Source organism: Ambystoma mexicanum, chromosome 4p (assembly GCF_040938575.1).
Source record: "Ambystoma mexicanum isolate Mex_15411 chromosome 4p, UKY_AmexF1_1, whole genome shotgun sequence".
NCBI classification, from domain to species: Eukaryota; Metazoa; Chordata; class Amphibia; order Caudata; family Ambystomatidae; genus Ambystoma; species Ambystoma mexicanum.
In genome coordinates, this window is record NC_090927.1 from 143,678,548 (window position 1) to 143,696,116 (window position 17,569).

The 17,569-nt window shown below is 47.7% G+C and overlaps 1 protein-coding gene across 2 annotated transcripts in view; it reads right to left on the reverse strand.

Moving 5' to 3' along the window:
* The window catches only part of LOC138453081 (seminal plasma protein pB1-like), a 420,884-nt gene that overhangs the window by 171,343 nt on the left and 231,972 nt on the right, over positions 1–17,569 (reverse strand). The window lies entirely within an intron of this gene.

A 17,569-nucleotide genomic window follows, 5' to 3' on the forward strand; every position in this document is an offset into this window, starting at 1 on the left:
GATGCTGGGTTTCTCCGTGAGGTAGCTTCACAACTTCACGGTGACAGCCTTGTAGATGATGATGATGATGAAGGGTTTGAAGATGAGACGGGCTTGCAGCGGGAGCCAGTGCAGTTCGATGAAAAGTAAGTGTGATGTTCTCGAATAAAAAACACCAGTTTTGCTCTAGTCACTTTCCTAAAAGGATAGAGTTTTTTCAATTTGTTTGCACAGTTATTCTTTGTTTTTCCTTAATGAACTCCACACATGTGTTTGTAGAAACACTAATATAGTATTCTGGCATTGATTATGCCTTTTGTTTACCCATCCTAAAGAAAATTATTATCATCTTCAGTTCCTGTGCTAATTACACTAAAAATGAGTATCCGTGGCAACAGACCTCAGAACCCGGACAAGTCTTCTGCTAGATCCTCTGATGTGGATCTTAGCCGGCGGTGCTGGGCAACGGTTTATGTCTGCATTCACTTTCGTGGATGGCACCGTACCAGCTGCCACCTGGCACAAGTTTATAACTGCGTCCTTAGGCAAATATTTAATTTTAAAGCGCTCTCATGGACCGAGCTTCTTCAGAAAAGGGAAATGGATGAGAAAGGCATCCCTATTGCTCAAGATGTGTAATTTGAACTTTCATGTTCCACGTCCATCACTGCTACAGTATTTTCCCACCCAGTATTGCAAAGAGTACACACTGAGAGGAATTATCCTTGCTTGCCAGAAGACTGCACATCAAATTCCCGGGAACTATTAGCCCAGCCCTGACAACAATGCACCTTGGATTTCCTCAGAACTTGGCCCAGAAACCTGAGATGAAACTGAGAAGAAGGAATGTTTCAATGGGTTAGACAGGCTTGTAGAGGGAGTGATTTCTCTGTGGGTCGAAGCTATTCCCATCCCCTGTGTGCCCCCCTTTTGTTTACTGAGGTCATGAGTGCACTGAAACCTTGCATAGGTGCAGCCTTACATAACATACACAGGAATGATCATTTACCCACCATAACTATGCATCCTTTGGAGCATTCGGAGGTGGGTTGTTTCCATCATTGAGGAGCCCAGGCCTGTGTTACCTTGTGCTGTTCTGCAGGCTACGCAGAATGTCTGACATTCTGTTGAATGCTCACTGCACTGTCACAGACTCCAAGAAGCTCTATGATCCCTATTAGAACAGCACAAACACAGCAGCATCCCGCTCCTTCCGGCGCCATGACCAACCAACCAACCAACCAACTCTCTTCTACACCTCGTACTGTAGCGTGAGGCCGCTGCAAGCTCCATCCAGTAGCATCACAGCAGCATCCCGCTCCTTCCAGAGCCAAGACCAACCAACCAACTCTCTTCTACACCTCGGACTGCAGTGTGAGGTCCCGTGAGCTCCATCCAGCAGCATCACAGCAGCATCCCGCTCCTTCCAGAGCCAAGACCAACCAACCAACCAACTCTCTTCTACACCTCGGACTGCAGTGTGAGGTCCCATGAGCTCCATCCAGCAGCATCAAAGCAGCATCCCGCTCCTTCCAGAGCCAAGACCAACCAACCAACCAACTCTCTTCTACACCTCGTACTGCAGCGTGAGGCCGCTGTGAGCTCCATCCAGCAGCATCACAGCAACATCCTGCTCCTTCCAGAGCCAAGACAACCAACCAACCGACTCTCTTCTACACCTCGGACTGCAGCGTGAGGCCACTGCGAGCTCCATCCAGCAGCATCACAGCAGCATCCCGCTCCTTCCGGCGCCACGACCAACCAACCAACCAACCAACTCTCTTCTACACCTCGGACTGCAGCGTGAGGCCGCTGCAAGCTCCATCCAGCAGCATCACCGCAGGAACCTGTCTCGAACTGGAGGATCCAGGAACAACGGGGGCTTCCACTGCAGCACCCCCATTAAGGTAAGCTCTCCTGGGCTTGGTTTCAGCTGATGCCGAGATTCTGTTTTTTCTTGAAATAAATAAATAAATAAAATTGAGTTGCCATAATTGTGTGGGCCACTTGCTCTTAAGCGGGCATCGTTTCCTTGCCCATGTGTACCCTGGAACCCCCTTTTGCTGGACCAGCTGGCCTTGCTTTGTTTGGGCCTACTGCACCCATGACCCCTCTTCAAAATGGCCGTTTCATTGCCAGCATTTGAGCCTCTGGGCTCTCTTCATGCACTAAATGGGAAGTCCTCTTGGCGGGCTTTGCATCATTCAGTGTATTATTCATATCTATCACACTGGCACTATCTTGGTTCAGGGTCCTCAACCCAACCTCCTCTCCTTTGACCGGCGCCTGCCGTCCCTCTTTAACTTCCTCCCTACTCCTGCTACTCCTTCTTCCACTCTCTCTGTCCCCCCCTGACTGGTGTACCACCCCCTGTGCCCCTCCTCGGAAAACCTTCAAAGGTGGAGATCTCTTGCATTTAGCCACGCTTAATGCTCGCTCTGCCATCAAAAACTCTGCCAACATCTGCCTCCTTCTAGAAGACCTTGACCTCGATATCCTTGCTCTTTCCGAGACGTGGTTCAAGGCCAGTACAGTCACTGCTTTTGACTCCCTTTTCCCGGATGGCTGCAAGATCATCTTCAAGCCTCGTCCTATCCATGCAGGCGGTAGGGTTGTTCTTATCTTCCCTGAGTAGGTCCCTTCTTTCCTCATTCCCACCCAGCATTACTCCTACTACGAGAGCCTGGTTTGCAAGTTGGTCATCTCACCCACCTCCTCTATGACCATTGCCACCATCTACAGCCCACCTGGCCCTACCACTGTGTTCCTTTCTGAATGGGCTGATTTCTCCACCTCTCTCCTCACAACCACCACTAAACTCCTTCTCATGGGTGATTTTAATATCCACTTTGACTCAATCACAGCACCCACTCTCTTCCATGACCTCTGCACCTCACTCTCCCTCTTCATTCTCCCTTCTGGTCCTATACACTCAGCTGGAAACACTCTTGCTGCCGTCATCCGCACAGATCGTTCACTCTCCTCCTCTCTCACCACCCCACTCTCCTGGTCAGACCACTCTATCCTCTCTTCTCACCTGGGTCCTCTTGGCCCTCTGACCGCACACCCCTAGCCATGCCAACCTCGTTCACAAACATGCGTCCGATGAAACAAGTGTCAGTTGCTGCGTTCGCATCTACCTACTTCCCTCCTCTCTCCCCACTACAGACTCTACCTCTGACTCTGCTCTCAGCAACCTCCATCTTGCCATTACTAAAACCCTCGACATTCTACCCCCAATCATGAGGATCTGCCTGAAACATGACTCTGAGCGTAACTCCTGGTACAACTCTGAATTTGCAGCCCTGAAACGCAAGTGCAGAGCTGCGAAACGGAAGTGGCAGACCTCAGGCTCATCCTCTGACAAACTGGCTTGTCCCCTGATCCAAAGGCAATCCAGACTTTCCATCCGCACCAAGAAAATCACCCACATCCAGGCTTGCGTCTCTGGTGCATTCAACAACACATCTGAACTCTTTAAAATCTGCCGGGAACTAGCCAATTCCCCACAGTCTCCTTCTCACCTCTGACCTCCAAGGTCCTTTGCGACGCACTGGCCACACACTTCACTGCAAAAACTCAGGACATCCTGAGCACCCTTGCGTTGCCCTACCCCTGCCCTTTCCCTATCCCCTTTCCTCCTATGGCCTCCCATCCTCCCTCTGCCTTGCTCTCCTCCTTCTCTTCTATCACACCAGATGAGGTCACCAGAGTTGTCTGCTCCATGAAGGTCTCCTCCAAACAGGTTTCCCCCTGCTCCTCCATAACCATTAAGTACAACATTGGCTCCATTGCCCCTGCCCTCGCTGATTTCTGCAACCACTCTTTTGCTACTGGATATTTCCCCTCCACCCACAAGCACTCGTTTGTGCACCCCCTCCTGAAAAAACCTTCTGCAGACCGTACTTGTCCAGCCAACTACTGGCCCATATCTATCACCCCCTTCCTTGGGAAACTCTTGGAGAAGCTGGTCTTCCCCCAACTGACCCAGCGCACTGAATTTGTTGGTTGACTCCATGACCATCTATCTGGATTTCAAGCACCCCGAGGCAAAGAAACTGCCGCTCTGAACACCCATGAAGAATTGCTTGCATCTCTTAACTCCAACTCTCCAGCTGTTCTCATTTTACTTGATCTCTCATCTGCATTTGATACGGTCAACCATTCCATCCTCATACAATGACTCCAGGACAACATCCAGGAGCTTCAATTAGTAAAAAAAAAAAAAAAAAAGAAAAGAAAGGGTTTTTTAATTCAAATTTTGTTTAGCGGTAGCAAGGGAGACCAAATGGGTAGGAAGGGAGACCTCAAGGGTCTAAATGACATCCCTGGGCTCTCCCCCTTCTCCTTCATCTGAAGCCAGAAAGTCTCCTGTCTTTCCTTCATCCCTCACATTCAGGACCTGGCCAAGAGGTCCCACTTTCAACTCCACCTGCTTAAAGGAATTTCCACTTTCCTCACATTCCCCCAGAAGCTCAATGTCTCAGAGCTCTGGTTCTCTCAAGGCTAGACTACTGCAACTTCCTTAATCTACCCTCTTCTTCGCTACAACCCCTCCAGCCAGGGGCGTTGCTAGGGGGGGGCAAAGGGGGCTATAGCCCCTGATCTATTGGTTATAGCCCCGGATAGAATCTCAGGAGCTACAGCCAAAAGACTAGCTAGTCCCCAGTCCCAACAGTTCCGACAGCAGCTTAGCCGCGGGTCTTTTCCAGACCTAGCAACTCCCCTACCTCCAGCTAATCCAGAATAGGGCTGCAAGACTTATCCTTGGCCTCAAGCCCAGGGACCGCATCTTCCCAGCCCTAAAAACTCTCCACTGGCGCCCGGTTGCTGCAAGGAACTCATTCACATCCCTCTGCATCTTCCACACAGCTGTCTTTGGCCTGGTCCACGCTTTACACAACTTGCTCTCACTAAATACTCTCCCTCTATATCTTTACATTAATCCGGCACCAACTCTGTGTGCCAAGCGCTTTGCTAAACGAGCTGGTGGCCAATCTCTTTCCTCAGCAGGCTCCGTCCTATGGAACAACCTCCCTCTTCCTATGTCTTGAGCCGGATCTCCTCAAATTCCAGAAGCTCCGAAAGACTCTCCTTTTCACCTCCTCCTTCCCTTCCTCCCTCCTCTGCTAATCGCACAGTTGCTGAGATTGGCGACCAGGGCCCTTATGTGTCCTCCCGGGTCCTAGCCTCCCACACCCAATCGCCTTCAGCCTCCGCCCGATCCCAGCACTCTGCCTTGGCACCCACTGGCCTATGTCACCACAGGACTGCACTTATTTATTGACGGCTGACCACTCCACTCATGCATTACAGTTGCTCACTCCCTAGCACTTCCCTCGTGATACACCTAGCACTTACCCCCCACTCACTCCCTCTCTCTGCACTTTCACGTTCTGAATGCTCACAAGGCGTAGTAGGTCAGCCGCCATCTTTTATGTTTATATTTGTTTAATTCCCAAGTTCCCTCCCTGTTTCCCTGTGGGCGCTTTGAAACACAATTCACTTGATGTATAAGTCCCTTACAGATGCACAATAAATAAATAAAAAGAAGCCACAAACTGCCCAACCGCGCAGCCAATTATTTACAATCATTCTTCACGTACAATCATTCTCAATGGACCTGGAGTTTCTTTTTACATCAATCTAAATCTTTAAGCTTGCATACAGAAAGTGCTAGACTGAAACACAAAGTGTGTGTGTGCGTACATGGAGGACTTCTTTACCAGTTTGGGGATCATTTGGCAGTAAATTGGGCGAATTGCAGCTAAAATCAATTACCATTATTTGCCACTTGGTACCGTGCAATGACCATGGGAGTGGTGGCAACATGGTGTGAATCCCAATGTTTGGATTCCAGGGGGTATTTCTGCAGAATTGCCATGAGCGGTGATTCTGTCAAGTGGAGTATTCAACCCCCGCACATTGCTGCCGGTGACTCCTCTACTTCTAGGCAAAACCCTAGAATTCGATGATGGAGTAAATGCAGCGGTAAGTAGCCTACTGCCAAAAAATGACAGAATTACTGCCACCTGTTTACCGCATCACCAAACTCATAATAAGGCTTAGTCGTTTTCACAATATATTCCATCCAAATAGGGGGAATTAAGTAAGTACCCAAACGGATGGTAACACATTTTGATGCCCCCACAATGAAGGCACAGGACATGCAATGAGAAAATAAGCATCTTTTCATACTTGAAGCTGGATCCTGGATTAAGATTTTTTTCTGAGCATATTTCTGCTATTAGCCTATTTTTAAAAGTTTGACAAAAGTTCGACCTCCACATGACTGGTTCTGGCACATAGACCCCACAAGGTATGTAACATGTGTGTGCGTGTTGGTGTGTGTGTTTTGCCTTGTTATCCCCTCTTAACATTGGTTGCCACTGCATTTACTCTAGTATGTGAATAGGGAGTCTGCCAAAGAAACCGTCCCTGGGCAATGTGTGTTTAGTATTGAAGGGCTGTAAATCCCTGTTTTTGTGAAGGATTTGTACAATTATCTTCTCTTTTGTTTGGTGCACTCCATCAACATCATACGATGTGTACTGCAGGATTTTCTCTTCAACGAATTTGATTTTGTTATACAATTGAGGACCGTTTCAGTCTTGAAGAAGCCTCAATAGTGCTGAAACATGTGTTTGGCACCTGCAACAAACGAATGATGCTGTGAACTATTGCATTAAACATAATCACCAAGCATTTTATATCCGGCTATAATATGGAATTAAATCATTCTGATCAATGTATTAATTGATTAAACTAAGACAAATTATATGTGATCATGTGTGATATATTTATTGGGAAAGACTGCAAAATCATGAAAGAATAACTCAATTGTATTTCATTATTTATTTTATTTTTTAAATCCTCAATATTATTTATAATTGGCACGAGGCTGGAGTGCCAATTTCAGGAATTGGTGCTGGTCTCGAAACCAACAAGAATGAATAAATGCCTGGCCCAAAGGCGCATTAAACACTGACGTCACCGGAGTTATGAAATAGCAATGGAAGGCTGCCTCGGGTTATTTTCCGCAAATTAAAGATATATATCTGAGGTGTGGTTTATGTGTCAGCGGGTGGCACGCTGCACTGTGAAGCTAAGCCAATGAAAGAAGACAGGGAGTGCTGCAGAGTTGCAAATGATTCTCAGTAGAAGGGGTTTACACATAAGGGAAGTGCTGACAGAGAGTGGGGAGTCTTCACTTAGAGATGAAGGCATAGGGGAACTCTGGAGAGAAGTTGAGTTGAGGTGAGCTAAGCTTGCAACATAATACTACCTCAGCATTGGGCCATTGTTGGGTTTCAAGGTGTGGCGTTCCATTGAATGTATTGAATGCAAAAAAGTACAGTCTATGGCCTTCTTTACGAGTGACCCGGTCTGGAAAAAAGTGCTGGTAACAACAGTTACTGAGACCTTTTCCGGATGGGGTCACTCCAAGTCTGCCGGTAGTGGCCTGAACGACCGGCAGAAAAATCACTGAAGCACCGGCACCTTTTCTGTGAGCCTTTAACATCTCCATAATAGCACTGCAGCCAGAATGGGGCAGTCGACTGAGCAACTATGCAATCTCATCAGCTTCCACTACTCCTTGCACCTCACATGCATACTCAAATGCAGTCAACCAGTCCAAAATATCATTCTTGTCATCATATACACTAAGCAGATATTTTGGAAATCTTGGATGAGAGGAGGGGCCAGACCCATTACCAGACCCTCTTCAGAATCATTGGTGCATTGCAATCTAGCAAGCTCCAACAGGTGGTCCCAGTCCTTCTGCATCTCTGACCTCTCCAAATCCAGCTTAGCCATGCGAAATTCAAGCTCCTTCAGTTTAAACAGCAGCTCTTGCTTCGTGGAATCCAGCATGGCCTCAGCCCCAGAGCCGGTCAGTGAAACAGAGGACACATCCTCATGATAACCGGTCAAGTGGCACAGCGAGTAGAGCACTCGCTTTGACACCCGTGCAGAGCCTGCTAACGCAGGTTCAAATACCGGCAGGGCAGCACTCAGCCTTTCATCCTTCCGAGGTCGATAAATGAGCACCACACACCGTGGGTAATAATAAGCAGCGCTCAGATACCTGAGGGTTCGTAGTGCTATATAAATGCGAAATTAAATTATTATTTTTTATAATTATTGCTTCTTCTCTCTACAGTAGCACTAGTTAATACCTTACTGGTACATGGGATAGCCCCAGTACCTTCTGCACTATCATAGGAGGGCAAAGCCAGAATCTGCATTTCTTTCCAATCTGTGATCCTTGGATCATTTCGGATTTAGTACCAGTGGCTGACAGGCCCCTTTCGACACAAATCTTTCTTAGTGTCTCAGATCTAGAGGCACTCAAAGCAATGTCCGTAATGCTTCCATATTATAAGTAAAGTCAGGTGGCTTACAGTTAACGTTAATCTAAGAACCCTATGTCACTCGTGTAAGTGTAATCCAGCTACATTACCAGTGCACAACATTGGGAACCTCCGATCTTATCCCACCTCTGCCACCAATTTGTCAAGATGGATTTCTAAACTCTGACCTGGTGGGCAGAAGTTTAGGAGGCCATCCTCGGTTTAGTAAAACAGGGGATCCTCCTGGACAATCCAGACCAATCTAGGGATATTGGCAGGCAGTCAAGACTAAGGGCCTCATTACAAGTATTGCGGAATGGGTTAACGGGCACCGCTAATGGTGGCGGCGCCGTTAAACCCATTCCGCAATATTACGAGGTCCCCTTGCGGGACCTGCTCTGGACGTCTGGTTTTACCAGATGTCCAGAGCGGGTCCCGCGAGGGGACCAGGGAGCTAACAACGGGCCGGTCGTAATCAGCCCGTTGTTAGCTCCCGCACCCATTCCCATTGAGCCCTATGGGGGCTCAAATGGGAATGGGGAAGGTCCGGGCCCGGGTTCCCTGAAGGAGGAATTACCGGGCCCTCCAAACTTGGAATGGCCCGGTAATTCCCCATTCAGGGAACCCGGACCCAGACACGGTTTTGGAGGCAGCCATGCCCTTATTAAGGGCATGGCTGCCTCCAAAGTCGTAATGAGGCCCTAAGTCTCAGGAGGGGTGAGAGTGATCGGAAGCCCACAATGAGCACACACAGCAGCGAACCACAAACTACTCTTAGACAAGTATATATGAAAAATATCTATACATTTATTGTTGGCCGGACCAATAGACACAAGTAACTTTAGCAATGCGAAAACAGTTATCACACAAAATCCTTATGCTATATATACATTACGTTTCATAATGCACACTAGTGGAAAAATATAGCCACAACCTGTAAAGGGAGGGTTGACTTAACACAGTTATAGCATTGGGCAATTCTTCAGAGTTTGTTCCCTAACTTTGGAATTCAGCCCTAAGAAGAGTGGAGCCTTATGCTCAACAGTACAGTTATGCGCAAAAACGCACGATCGCGCAGGTGAAGAAAAAAGCGGGTCTTCTTGGGAGGGCTGTAGCAAGTCAGGAAGGGGCTGGAGGCAATGAGGAATTGATTCCCACTATTCGAGCAGGCAGAGCAGTGTTCAAATGGTGAAAACAGCTAAGAAGCGCAAGCTAACCAGGCCAAGTTTGAATACCTTTTAAGGGATACTCGTGCATAAAAGTGGTTGGATGTGCCAGGGGCACACGGTACATGATGCAAGTACTCACCGACCCTCGGCACAGTCCAGATCAAACTTTGCCAGTTTAGCCGAGGTCGCTAGTAGGTTCGAGTCCTGCAGATTTGCAGCGCTCCGACTCTCAGCGGCTGCGGGACAGAACGTTAGTCCATGATCGGACAGTTGCCTTTTCTCAGCTTCCGAAGGAGGTATGAAGAAAATTCCGGTGCATCAGGCGGCTTCAGGGCACAGGAGAGCAGAACAGCAAGGGATCTATGGCGACCGTCAACGTAAGTAGTAACGCGGAAATCACAAAAGCCGCCAGCGTTACGCATTCTCCTAATTTGGGACCCAGGGGAGCTGGGTCTGCCAAATTTGGCAGGAGAATGCACAGGACCACAAGCATGCAAAGTCCCACGTCTCAAGTTTGCACTTGAGATGTCAGTGGTTCTGCAGGATACTCTGTGGTAGATCTGGACAGTTCACTGGATGGCCCAGGAACACTTCCAAAGGGGCTCATTCGGTGGGAAAGCAGGGGGAATCAAGTGCAGTTGTTCCCACTACTCCAAAGGTGCAAAGCACCGGGGCAGACCTTCTTAATCAAAGAAGAAAACAGGGGTCTGATGGGACAGCAGAGGGAAAAAGGTGTCAAAACCTTCCAAGGTGTCTCCGGCGATTTCACAAGTCTGTTTCTTCATACATGAGGCTCGGCTCCTTCTGTAGTTCAGTGAGAACTCAGTTGATCGACCTGGAATGGATGCAGAACCCCTTCTGTTATCCAAGATTAGCTTTGCTACAAAATCGAGGACTTCCAATCCGAGATCTGCACTCTTGCAGGCATCCCAGTCGTGGGCCAATCATGGCCCATAGTGGTCTCAGTCATTCAGGCACTTTAGACATTCTGGCACCAGCAGTGTGGCTTGGGACCAGACAGTCCCAACCCACTTCCTGGGCACACACAGGTGACAGACAGAAGACCACAAAAGAGATCAGTTTTCGCGGGAGGCTGTATGCCCAAATAAGGAAAACCCAGGTTACTCAACCTGGGTGAAGGCAAGGGATAAAATGGCAATGGGACAGAACAAAAGACATTGGGCATCATTACAAGTGTTGTGGTGAGGCATCAACGGTGCCGGTAGTGCTACCGGTGCCATTGTTACCTCGCTGCAACATTACGAGTTTCCTTGCGGGTGCCGCTCTGGACACCTGGTCAGACCAGACGTCCAGAGCGGCACCCGCTAACAGACAAGGATGCTAACAACGGTCTCGTTATTAACAGGACCGTTGTTAGCATCCTCACCATTCCCATTTAGCCCTATGGTGGCTCAAATGGGAATGGGAGTGTACTGGATCCGGGTCCTGAAAAGGGGAATTACCGGGCCCGCAAAGGTCAGAATGGCCGGGAATTCCCATTTTTTGGGACCCAGACCCCAGTTTAGGGGTAGCCATGCCGGTAAAAACGGCATGTCTACCTCCAAACTCGTAATGAGGCCCATTGTGGCATGGCCATTTTTCGGATCTGGCCTCAGTCTTGAACCAAAACACAGTAAACGCAATAAGATTCAGTAAAAAGAAGTAAAACATTATAAAAAATAACTGCTGCTACCAGTTTGTCCCAGGCACACTCGTACAATCACCAAAAAATCCTGTGTGGGTGTCTAGGGTCATAAAACAAAAAGGGACCCCAGCGCACGGTACTGGAAGGTACATTGTGCACTGTTAAAAAGTTACCAAGAAATGGCAGCATAGTCAAAGACTAAGTGAAACAATGTTTCCCATTACTGTTTCCCCTTTACAAGTGAGCAAATGTCCTGGGGAGTTCAACTGAAGGCTGGTCTCCACTGGTAAAAAAAAAAGTCAGGCTGGGAAAGCCAAACAAAAGCAAAAGGTTTATGGGGTCCATAAATTAAGGGACAATTACACATAAATTAAATCTTTCCTAACACCTATTACAAAATATTGGACTACCCATGTCTGTGTTCTGTTTATCCTTTGAGATGGGTCTGGAATATATAACATTCAAATTTGTGTATCAGAAAGTAATGTATTGCATCAAATCGTTGTTGCTGTAATCCATCCACAGACTGCCCTTCATCTCCAAATCTGATTTCACTTCCTGCTTCAGAGGTTGAAGTCAGGTCACTTCCTGTTCAGAGGTTGAAGTCAGGTCACTATCTGCGTCAGAGGTTCAAGACATTTCACAAAATAGAGGACAGCCCAAATTAGTAAAATGTTAAACCTTTGAGAAAATAATTGGGATGGAAAGCATTTTTGGCTTGAAGCTGAGCTGTAGATTAAACATTAATGATAAGGAACAACAGATTTGATTTTTGTAAAAATGTAATGTCTGGGTTACCGTGCAAACTAAAGGGACCGGGGAACCAAGGAATCTTAAACTAAAGGGACCGGGGAACCAAGGAATCTTAAACTAAAGGGACCGGGGAACCAAGGAATCTTAAACTAAAGGGACCGGGGAATCAAGGAATCTTAAACTAAAGGGACCGGGGAACCAAGGAATCTTAAACTAAAGGGACCGGGGAACCAAGGAATCTCAAACTAAAGGGACCAGGGAACCAAGGAATCTCAAACTAAAGGGACCGGGGAACCAAGGAATCTTCTTGGGGCCTTATCGCGTCTTGTATCCACTGGTTGAGCATTGCAGGGAACTGCATTCTGTTTAGAATGTCTTGAAGCTCTGCAATGGGGACCCCCCCATGCCTTGAAGATATTTTCTAGCACAGCAGCTGTTGTGTAGATATTGCAAACCACGACTCACAGGACATCAAGTAATTCACTTCTTATCTAAACAGCCCTTTGGTAAAACGAAGCCAACTTGGATAGAAGGCCTCGGACTCTTTGACAAATATGTCCTGCGATAAACAAATATGGTTATCTTATCTATGCAACTACACCCAGCATCTTTCCTATTTATAAGGAAATCAAACAAACTATTTACTTCAAGTTAAATAGTAGCGAGTAGTATTATTTACTATCCGAGCGCATGGCATCTGGTCCAGTGGCATGCTCATTGGGCATAAAAGGTGCATTTCTTGCATCATAACGAATATTTAAAGGAGCGTTGAAGCAGCTTTCTTCATCTGCTAGGATCCCCTGCCAGACCTGGACCACAACTGAGGCCCTCTGCAAGCACTGCTCTAACCAAACTATACAGGTAATGCCTACATCTTTTTTGGAGGTTGGGTGAACAAGACATAAGAACCTCACCTTTTTATATAGCGCTTCATCCGGGATATCGCCAGCTTCCAGGCGATATATGAATGAATGATCTATGCGATCATTAATCAATGTAGCAGTCGTCAATTGATCGGATCCAAAAGTAAGAAAGGTAGCATTGACTGCAGGATCTAACAGATCACTGAGGCAAGCATTAGCAAGCACATCTCATGTGCTGCCTCAAGCGGCTGCCAGGTGCCTGTGGGTCATGGGTGACCCTGTTATCCAGGTTTCGAACATTGCACGCTGAGACTTGTTGGCCCTTGTTTATAAATGTAAAAATGAAACTATGTGTCCCAGTAGGCAATAGGCACCTGTACTTGCTGGAGGCATCACCAAGGATATGAGGCTGCTTGATAAGGTTTAAACTCACATGATGTGCACGTGCGGTCATACGTTAAATGCGGTCTCAAGCGCCCTTGTTAAGCCTTCAAATGCCTGGTATAGTCACCATTGTTAAGGCATTCTTATTTTACATGGAGCTTGCAATCAAGCCCTGAATGTGTGTGTCTGTGTGAGTAAGTGTTGTGGTGGGTGCAGTGTGAACGATTGAAGAATCTGTATGGATGCGTGACTACTTGTGTGAGTGCTATGAATGTGTGTGTCTGTGTGAGTAAGTGTTCTGATGGATGCCGTGTGAACGATTGAAAGAAGGTGTATGGGTGCATGACTGCTTGTGTGAATGGTTTGAATATCTATATGTATGGTGGTGATGTGTATATCAATGTATGTATCTGAATGTGTAGGTAAATGGTGTGAATGTGCGTATGACTAGGAAAGTGTGTATCTAGGTCAGTCTTCTGGTCGGTGACGTGCCAATGATTGAGAGGTGGGTGTGTGTGTATGTGTCTGTAAAGGCTGGAGCTTTGAGGGTGCATTGGCACAGGGCAACACCAAGATAACATGTTCTGTTTGGCTGAATGCAGTCAGCAAAAACATGTTTTCTTACTATGTCATGGCATTTGTTCTGGATATCTATGATAAAGTAAGCCTTGACACTGTTATTGGGAGGGTAGACTGGAATATGGTACTGCAGCCAGTCTAGTTAGGATTTACTACTGTGGCATGCCATATTTTGCTGGGCATCATTAGTAAAGAAAGCATGGCAAGTGTAATTATTGCTAGACTGGCTTGCTTTCGTGCAGAGAGTTTGGACATTTTTTTATTTTGACATTTCTTTTTGAATGGCAAAGTGAACAGTAATATGTTCTTTGAGGGGGATACTGGCATTGTGTGCATAGGAAACATGAGTATGTTCTATGTATCTGGGAATACTGGCTTATATTGGTGCTGCCTGCATGTATGGCCACAGCAAAGGTTAACATGTTTTATACTGCCATATATTGTGGGCAATGGCAGCATGAAAGTGCTTGAGAAATGCTCCTGTGCACTGTTGGTGACTTGCATCCATTTGATTTTTTTCATGAGTTAACTTACATAACTGATTGCACGCTGATGCTCTATTTTTTTTATAGAGGATTTGCTGTATAATATACCATTTTAACCCATCAATCAAACTGTTTTCTTTGGGGGAGAACACCCCGAACCCTCCTTGGTTGTTTTGGTCTCTATCGTAACACTCAGTCACTCTCAGAGATTGGTGGGAAATTTTTATGGCCGCCAAATAACATATCCATCAGCCGCCACTGCACCCAGCTCTCTGCAGCAGTAGTGAAATGCGATGCTGGCAGAGTCACTAGGGCAGGGGCAGAGGATCCTGTCACGGAGAGAGGAAGAGAACCTGGCTCACCCCAGAGAAAAGAAAGGAAGGAGGGAGGGTCACGGCTCTGTGTCCCAGCATAGGCTTCCTCTGCTCTTGGAAGCCAGCAATGGCTTCCTCTGCTCTTGGAAACCAGCAATGGCTTCCTCTGCACTTGGAAGCCAGCAATGGCTTCATCTGATCTTGGAAACCAGCAATGGCTTCCTCTGCACTTGGAAGCCAGCAATGGCTTCCTCTGCTCTTGGAAGCCAGCAATGGCTTCCTCTGCACCTGGAAGCCAGCAATGGCTTCCTCTGCTCTTGGAAGCCAGCAATGGCTTCCTCTGCTCTTGGATCCCAGCAATGGCCTCCTCTGCTCTTGGAAGCCAGCAATGGCTTCCTCTGCTCTTGGAAGCCAGGAATGGCGTCCTCTGCTCTTGGAAGCCAGGAATGGCTTCCTCTGCACCTGACAGCCATGTTGCTCATGGCTTATGGTACACGTTCATCCTCATGCACAGAAGTAGGGAAATGGTTGGCTGGCTCCACCACACATGCAGAGAAAGTGGCATGCAACCAGAAGGCAGGGAGAGGAGAGGGCTTCGTAATAAAAAACATTAAGCAGGGCTTTGCTTAAGAATGTACTTGGAATGAAGGGCGTGAAGGATCTTCCTGCAGTAAAGAGTGTGATTCTGCAGGCATACTTTAAATAAAGGGGCTATGTACCCATTTATTTGTTATTTATATTGAAACCATTGTGAGGCAGAGGAAGACAAAGAGTGAATGGTTAGAGGGGGATGTAGGGACATATTGGCTGCTTAGCCAAATGGAGTCCAGCGATGAAACCTAGAATCACATTTGTCTGAGAGAGGAGCAGAAGCACTCACATTGCAGATTATCGGAGTGTCCTAACCAGGCTGGCGGGCAAGGATCCGCATTGCGCAGCACTTGCATAGTTTGAAGTGCAAGGACTAGGGCAGGTTGAGACAGATTTGAGAGAATTTGAACCACTTTAAACAATGGAGGCTCGAATTGGCTCTAATGGTTTAACGCATTTGATTTCAAGCTCGAAAATGCTTCCAAACATTTGAAGCCCGATTTGAGTAGTTGAAAAAGAAACGAGAACTTGTTGGCTCAACTTGACTGGTTGGCTTCAGATCGATCAGGCGATCTCTTTGGCATTACTGAAAGCTGTCATACTAGGGCTTAAGCTAAATGAAGCCGCAGGGCCAGCTCTTTCTGCACGGGTTGCGTGCACTGCGGAGACGGCATAGCGAGATTTCTACGCAGGGAGGTGTTGCCTATTCCAGAGCCAACCTTCACTTCACCACACATTGTTTTTGCAGCTGATCCTTTAATTTGCGATTTAAAAAAATATACTTTTAGTTTGTTTTAATTTAGGGAGACTGAAAATAGAAATGGGCCCAAATTACAGCCAGGGCCACTCTTTATCGCAGGCTCCTGCTGGTATCTCTTGCAGTGACTGTGGTGATGAGCCAGGTCCCCTCATTGCGATGGAGTGACCCAGAAGCATCGGAACGCGTGTGTCTGCAAATGGAGTGACGCAGAAGCACTGGAGCGCGCGTGCCTGCAAATGGAGTGACGCAGAAGCATTGGAGCGCGCGTGCTTGCAAATGGAGTGACGCAGAAGCACAGGAGCGCGCATGCCTGCAAATGGAGTGACGCAGAAGCATTGGAGCGTGTGTGCCTGCAAATGAAGTGACGCAGAAGCATCTGAACGTGCATGCCTGCAAATGGAGTGACGCAGAAGCATTGGAGCGTGTGTGCCTGCAAATAGAGTGATGCAGAAGCATTGGAGCGCGCTTGCCTGCAAATGGAGTGACGCAGAAGCATTGGAGCGTGCGTGCCTTCAAATGGAGTGACGCAGAAGCATTGGAGCGCGCGTGCTTGCAAATGAAGTGATGCAGAAGCATTGGAGCGTGTGTGCCTGCAAATGGAGTGACGCAGAAGCATCTGAACGTGCGTGCCTGCAAATGGAGTGACGCAGAAGCATTGGAGCGTGTGTGCCTGCAAATAGAGTGATGCAGAAGCATTGGAGCGCGCTTGCCTGCAAATGGAGTGACGCAGAAGCATTGGAGCGCGCGTGCCTTCAAATGGAGTGACGCAGAAACATTGGAGCGCCCGTGCTTGCAAATGGAGTGATGCAGAAGCATTGCAGCGCGCGTGCTTGCAAATGGAGTGACTTAGAAGCATTGGAGCACGCGTGCCTGCAAATGGAGTGACGCAGAAGCATTGGAGCGTGTGTGCCTGCAAATAGAGTGATGCAGAAGCATTGAAGCACGCGTGACTGCAAATGGAGTGACGCAGAAGCACTGGAGTGCGCGTGTCTGCAAATGGAGTGATGCAGAAGCACTGGAGCGCGCGTGCCTGCAAATTGAGTGACGCAGAAGCATTGGAGCGTGTGTGCCTGCAAATAGAGTGATGCAGAAGCATTGGGGCGCGCATGCCCATTACTTGGCAAAGGCAGACATTACGACTGCTGAGCCCTGATAATTTTTTAATGAAAAAACTCATTGAATGTTTTATTTTGTTATTTTGGGTGGATCCCCCAATACCCTCCACCCTATTTTTTTTTAATGTATTACCGACCCCACCTAACTCTTATATTATATGCACTAAAACCATTGAAAAGAGCCAGTCGATGTAACATCGTTATATGGATCTTTCAGACCCTTGGCAGGCCAACTGCTAGGATTCCCATCTCCTAACTAAGCTCTGTACCTCCTCCATCTCTGTATGAGTGTTTGAATTGACTCTGGTACCTCTACATCTATGAGGCCTTGATCGTCTTATTTCCTGAGCAGCAGAACAACTATAGATTGGACACGGGTTGGCCATGGGGCTCAGCAGCAGGCGTCCAGCTCTTAGTGATGCGCGGCGCCCTTCGTGACGTGCGGTGCCGCGTCCAGCTCTTCGAGGCGGGCAGTGCCCTTCGTGACGTGCGGTGCCGCGTCCAGCTCTTCGTGGTGGGCGGTGCCCTTCGTGACGTGCGGTGCCGCGTCCAGCTCTTCGTGGTGGGCGGTGCCCTTC